Source organism: Paroedura picta, chromosome 17, assembly GCF_049243985.1.
Source record: "Paroedura picta isolate Pp20150507F chromosome 17, Ppicta_v3.0, whole genome shotgun sequence".
NCBI lineage: Eukaryota > Metazoa > Chordata > Lepidosauria > Squamata > Gekkonidae > Paroedura > Paroedura picta.
The window spans coordinates 6,174,425-6,181,360 of NC_135385.1; positions in this window are offsets into that span (position 1 = coordinate 6,174,425).

Genomic DNA, 6,936 nt, shown 5'->3' on the forward strand with positions numbered 1-6,936 from the left:
GTTCTGAGATCTCAATTTTCCTTGACTTAAGAGAAAACTAGAACCTGCTTTTCATCCACGGAGCAGGTCTCAGCCACGGCCCGGCCTTTCAGTGGGCCTCGTGCCAGCCCCAGTGGCATTGTTGTGGCTTCAGAGTCCCAGGAAAGGCAGCCTGAGGGTGGGTGCCGCCAAGGGGGGAAAGGGCCGACTCCGAGGGCTGCTATGCCCGCAGGGCCTCATGGGAGGTCAGAGGGCCAAAGATAGCGCCCCACTCCCCGGAGCCAGGGCCTCCGAATCACCCCCGGGGACCCCTCTCTGGAGGACCCTCCTAGGAAGGAGCAACACCCCCCCCACGGACCCCCCCCAGGACCCTGAGCTCGACTGGGGAGGGAGGGAGGGGCAAGAGGGCTGGCACTGCCCCCGCACGCCCTCCCCAAAGTGCAGGCACCCACCACGCCAGGAAGGCCGGCTCCGCCCGGGGACGACCCCCGCCGGCCGCCCCCCACCCCCGCAGACGGGGAGGCCGGAGACCGCAGGCGCACCGACCCTGCACAGCCCCGCACCTCGGAATGGGCTCGGAGCGCATGCGCGGCAGCTGCACAGCCACCCTCGCTCGCACAAGGGCCCGAAGAGGCACCAGCGCCGCCCCCCCCACCCGCCGCTTTAGCCTATGGAGAGCGCGGGCGGCGCCGTTGTAGAGACACGCTGTGGCCAGCAGAGGGGGCGCCACCCGCGCTCCATGGAAAACGCTCAGAGCGCATGCGCGGCAGCTGCACAGCCACCCTCGCTCGCACAAGGGCCCGAAAAGGCACCAGCGCCGCCCCCCCCACCCGCCGCTTTAGCCTATGGAGAGCGCGGGCGGCGCCGTTGTAGAGACACGCTGTGGCCAGCAGAGGGGGCGCCACCCGCGCTCCATGGAAAACGCTCAGAGCGCATGCGCGGCAGCTGCACAGCCACCCTCGCTCGCACAAGGGCCCGAAGAGGCACCAGCGCCGCCCCCCCCACCCGCCGCTTTAGCCTATGGAGAGCGCGGGCGGCGCCGTTGTAGAGACACGCTGTGGCCAGCAGAGGGGGCGCCACCCTCGCTCCATGGAAAACGCTCAGAGCGCATGCGCGGCAGCTGCACAGCCACCCTCGCTCGCACAAGGGCCCGAAGAGGCACCAGCGCCGCCCCCCCCACCCGCCGCTTTAGCCTATGGAGAGCGCGGGCGGCGCCGTTGTAGAGACACGCTGTGGCCAGCAGAGGGGGCGCCACCCGCGCTCCATGGAAAACGCTCAGAGCGCATGCGCGGCAGCTGCAGAGTCACCCTCGCACCGCGCCTGCGCTCATTATTAAAGGTGTTTTCGCCTGCGCTCATCATTACTGCAAGCCCCGCATGCGCTCTTCATTACTTTTATTACTGCTAACAAGATTCGCGCCTGCGTTCTTTATTAATGCAGTTCGCGCCTGCGGTCTTCATTACTGCAAGCCGCGCCTGCGCTCTGCGCTCTTCATTAATAAAGTTCCCGCCTGCGCTCTTCTACAAAGGGTCCGCGCCTGCGCTCTACATTACTAAAATTCGCGCCTGCGCTGTTCTTCAAAGGCGCCGCGCACGCGCGGTTGGTTAATGGGACTCGCGCCTGCGCTCTTCACTAACAAGATTCGCGCCTGCGCTCTTCATTATTGCATGCCGCGCATGCTCACTTCATTACTTTTTTCACGCCTGCGCTCGACGTTACTTTTATCGCGCCTGCGCTGTTCGTTACTTTTTTCGCGCCTGCGCTCTTCATTACAACTTTTCGCGCCTGCGCTCTTCATTACTGCAAGGCGCGCTTGCGTTCTGCGCATGCGCTCTTCGTTACTTTTTACGCGCCTGCGCTCTTGGTTACTTTTTCGCGCCTGCGCTCTACGTTACTATTTTCGCGCCTGCGCTGTTCGTTACTTTTTTCGCGCCTGCGCTCTTCATTACTGCAAGCGACGCATGCGGTCTTCATTACTACTATTCGCGCGTGCGCTCTTTATTACTGCTGGCCGCGCATGCGCTCTTTATTACAGCAATTCGCGCCTGCGTTCTTCATTACAGCAATTCGCGCCTGCGCTGTTCTACAAATGCGCCGCGCACGCGCTGTTCGTTAATGGGACTCGCGCCTGCGCTCTTCAATAACATGATTCGCGCCTGCGCTGTTCATTGGTTATATTCGCGCCTGCGCTCTTCATTACTACTACTCACGCCTGCGCTTTTCATTTATATAATTCGCGCCTGCGCTCTTCATTATTGAACGTCGCGCACGCGCTCTTCATTACTTATATTCGCGCCTGCGCTCTTCATTACTGCTAGCCGCGCCTGCGCGTTTCATTAATATAGTTCGATTACTGCAAGCGGCGCCTGCGCTCTTCACTAATATTCTTCGCGCCTGCGCTCTACATTACTAAAATCCTCGCAGGCGCGAATATTGTTGGCGCGTTTGTAGAATATAAGTAAAGAAGAGCGCTTGCGAGGCTTGCAGTAATGAAGAGCGGAGGCGCGAACTATATTAATGAAGAGCGCAGACGCGAGTACTAGTAATAAAGAGCGCAGGCGCGAAAAAAGTAAAGAAGAGCGCAGGCGCGAATAAGTAATGAAAAGCGCATGCGAATCTAGCAGTAATGAAGAGCGCAGGCGCGAATCTTGTTAGTGAAGAGTGCATGCGCGAGTCCCATTAACGAACAGCGCGTTGGGCTCCTTTGTAGAACAGCGCAGGGTTGGATTTTATTAATGAAGAGCCCAGGCGCGGACCCTTTGTAGAAGAGCGCAGGCGCGAAAAGAAGTAATAAAGAGCGCAGGCGCGAAAAAAGTAACGAAAAGCGCAGGCGCCAAAAAAGTAACGAAAAGCGCAGGCGCGAAAATAGGAACGAACAGCGCAAGCGCTACAAAAGTAATGAAGAGAGCATGCGCTAATCTTTTGAGTGAAGAGCGCAGGCGCGAGTCTCATCAACGAACTGCGCGTGCGCGGCGCCTTGATAGAACAGCGCAGGCGCGGATTTTAGTAATGTAGAGCGCAAGCGCGACCTATATAAATGAAGAGCGCAGGCGCGATTAGTAGTAATGAAGAGCGCAGGCTCGAAAAAAGTAATGAAAAGCGCATGCGCGTCTAGCAGTCAGAAGTGCGCAGGCGCGAACCTTGTTAGTGAAGAGCGATTGCGCGAGTCCCATTAACGAACAGCGCGTGCGCGGCGCCTTTCTAGAACAGCGCAGGCGCGGATTTTAGTAATGTAGAGCGCAGGCGCGAAATGCAGTAATGAAGAGCGCAGGCCCAAAAAAAGTAACAAAGAGCGCAGGCGCGAAAACAGTAACGAAGAGCGCAGGCTCGAAAAACGTCATGAAGAGCGCAGGCGCGGCTAGCAGTAATGAAGAGCGCAGGCGCGAACTACAGTAATAAAGGGCGCAGGCGCGAATATTGTTAGTGAAGGACGCAGGCGCGAGTCCCATTAACGAACAGCGCATGCTCGGCGCGTTTGTAAAACAGCGCAGGCCGAACTATATTAATGAAGAGTGCAGGCGCCAATAGACGTAATGAAGAGCGCAGGTGCAAATTGCAGTAATGAAGAGCGCAGGCGCGAAAAAAGAAACGAAGAGCGCAGGCGTGAACAAAGTAATGAAAAGCGCATGCGCGAATGAAAGTAATGAAGAGAGCATGCGCGGCTAGCAGTAATGAAGAGCGCAGGCGCGAATATAAGTAAGGAAGAGCGCGTGCGCGACTTTCAGTAATGAAGAGCGCAGGCGCGAATTATATTCATGAAAAGCGCAGGCGTGAGTAGTAGTAATGAAGAGCGCAGGCGCGAATATAACCAATGAAGAGCGCAGGCGCGAATCTTGTTAGTGAAGACCGCAGGCGCGAGTCCCATTAACGAACAGCGCGTGCGCGGCGCCTTTGTAGAACAGCGCAGGCGCGAATAAAAGTAATAAAGAGCGCATGCGCGTCTAGCAGTAATAAAGAGCGCAGGCGCGAATAGTAGTAATGAAGAGTGCATGCGTCGCTTGCAGTAATGAAGAGCGCAGGCGCGAAAATAGTAACTTAAAGCGCAGGCGCGAAAAAGTAACGAAGAGCGCAGGCGCGTAAAAAGTAACGAAGTGCGCATGCGCGGAACAAGTAATGAAAAGAGCATGCGCGGCTAGCAGACATGAAGAGCGCAGGCGCGAATAAAAGTAATGATGGGCGCATGAGCGTCAAGCAGTAATGAAGAGCGCAGGCGCGAACTATATTAATGAGCGCAGGCGCGGCTAGCAGTAGTGAAGAGCGCAGGCGCGAATCTAAGTAACGAACAGCGCAAGCGCGACTTGCAGTAATGAAGAGCGCAGGCGCGAATAGTTGTAATGAAGAGCGCAGGCGCGAAAAAAGTAACGAACAGCGCAGGCGCGAAAAAGTAACAAAGAGCGCAGGCGTGAAGAAGTAACGAAGAGCGCAGGCGCGTAAAAAGTAACGAAGAGCGCATGCACGGAACAAGTAATGAAGGGAGCATGCGCGGCTAGCTGACAGGAAGAGCGCAGGCGCGAATATAAGTAATGAGGGGCGCAGGCGCGAAAAAAGTAACGTCGAGCGCAGGCGCGAAAAAGTAACAAACAGCGCAGGCGTGAAAAAAGTAATGAAGGTAGCATGCGCGGCATGCAGTAATGAAGCGCGCAGGCGCGAATATACGTAATGAAGAGCGCGTGCGCGACTTTCAGTAATGAAGAGCGCAGGCGCGAATTATATTCATGAAAAGCGCATGCGTGAGTAGGAGTAATGAAGAGCGCAGGCGCGAATATAACCAATGAAGGGCGCAGGCGCGAATCTTTTTAGTGAAGAGCGCAGGCGCGAGTCCCATTAACGAACAGCGCGTGCGCGGCGCCTTTGTAGAACAGCGCAGGCGCGAATAAAAGTAACGAAAAGCGCAGGCGCGAAAATAGTAACGTAAAGCGCAGGCGCGAAGAAGTAACGAAGAGCGCAGGCGCGTAAAAAGTAACGAAGAGCGCATGCGCGAACAAGTAATGAAGGGAGCATGCGCGGCTAGCAGACATGAAGAGCGCAGGTGCGAATATAAGTAATGAGGGGCGCATGAGCGTCAAGCAGTAATGAAGAGCGCAGGCGCGAACTATATTAATGAGCGCAGGCGCGGCTAGCAGTAATGAAGAGCGCAGGTGCGAATCTAAGTAACGAACAGCGCAAGCGCGACTTGCAGTAATGAAGAGCGCAGGCGCGAATAGGTGTAATGAAGAGCGCAGAGGCGAAAAAAGTAACGAACAGCGCAGGCGCGAAAAAGTAACGTCGAGCGCAGGCGCGAAAAAGTAACAGAGAGCGCAGGCGTGAAAAAGTAACGAAGAGCGCAGGCGCGTAAAAAGTAACGAAGAGCGCATGCGTGGAACAAGTAATGAAGGGAGCATGCGCGGCTACCAGACATGAAGAGCGCAGGCGCGAACTATATTAATGAGCGCAGGCGCGGCTAGCAGTAATGAAGAGCGCAGGTGCGAATCTAAGTAACGAAGAGCGCAAGCGCGACTTGCAGTAATGAAGAGCGCAGGCGCGAAAAAAGTAACGAACAGCGCAGGCGCGAAAAAGTAACTTCGAGCGCAGGCGCGAAAAAGGAACAAAAAGCGCAGGCGTGAAAAAAGTAATGAAGGGAGCATGCGCGGCATGCAGTAATGAAACGCGCAGGCGCGAATCTTCTTAGTGAAGAGCGCAGGCGCGAGTCCCATTAACCAACCGCGCATGCGCAGCGCCTTTGAAGAACAGCGCAGGCGCGAATAGAAGTAATGAAGAGCGCAGGCGCGAAAAAAGTAATGATAAGCGCATGCGCGCCTATCAGTAAGAATAGCGCAGGCGCGAACCTTGTTAGTGAAGAGCGCAGGCGCGAGTCCCATTAACGAACAGCGCGTGCGCGGCGCCTTTCTAGAACAGCGCAGACGCGAACTTTATTAATGAAGAGCGCAGAGCGCAGGCGCGGCTTGCAGTAATCAAGCCCGCAGGCGCGAACTGCATTAATAAAGAACGCAGGCGCGAATCTTGTTAGCAGTAATAAAAGTAATGAAGAGCGCATGCGGGGCTTGCAGTAATGATGAGCGCAGGCGCAAACACCTTTAATAATGAGCGCAGGCGCGGTGCGAGGGTGACTCTGAGCGTTTTCCATGGAGCGCGGGTGGCGCCCCCTCTGCTGGCCACATCGTGTCTCTACAACGGCGCCGCCCGCGCTCTCCATAGGCTAAAGCGGCGGGTGGGGGGGCGGCACTGGTGCCTCTTCGGGCCCTTGTGCGAGCGAGGGTGGCTGTGCAGCTGCCGCGCATGCGCTCTGAGCGTTTTCCATGGAGCGCGGGTGGCGCCCCCTCTGCTGGCCACAGCGTGTCTCTACAACGGCGCCGCCCGCGCTCTCCATAGGCTAAAGCGGCGGGTGGGGGGGCGGCACTGGTGCCTCTTCGGGCCCTTGTGCGAGCGAGGGTGGCTGTGCAGCTGCTGCGCATGCGCTCCGAGCCCATTCCGAGGTGCGGGGCTGTGCAGGGTCGGTGCGCCTGCGGTCTCCGGCCTCCCCGTCTGCGGGGGTGGGGGGCGGCCGGCGGGGGTCGTCCCCGGGCGGAGCCGGCCTTCCTGGAGGGGCGGGCGTGGTGGGTGCCTGCACTTTGGGGAGGGCGTGCGGGGGCAGTGCCAGCCCTCTTGCCCCTCCCTCCCTCCCCAGTCGAGCTCAGGGTCCTGGGGGGGGGTCCTGGGGTGGGGGTGTTGCTCCTTCCTAGGAGGGTCCTCCATATAGGGGCCCCCTGGGGTGATTCGGAGGCCCTGGCTCCAGGGAGTGGGGCGCTATCTTTGGCCCTCTGACCTCCCATGAGGCCCTGCGGGCATAGCAGCCCTCGGAGTCGGCCCTTTCCCCCCTTGGCGGCACCCACCCTCAGGCTGCCTTTCCTGGGACTCTGAAGCCACAACAATGCCACTGGGGCTGGCACGAGGCCCACTGAAAGGCCGGGCCGTGGCTGA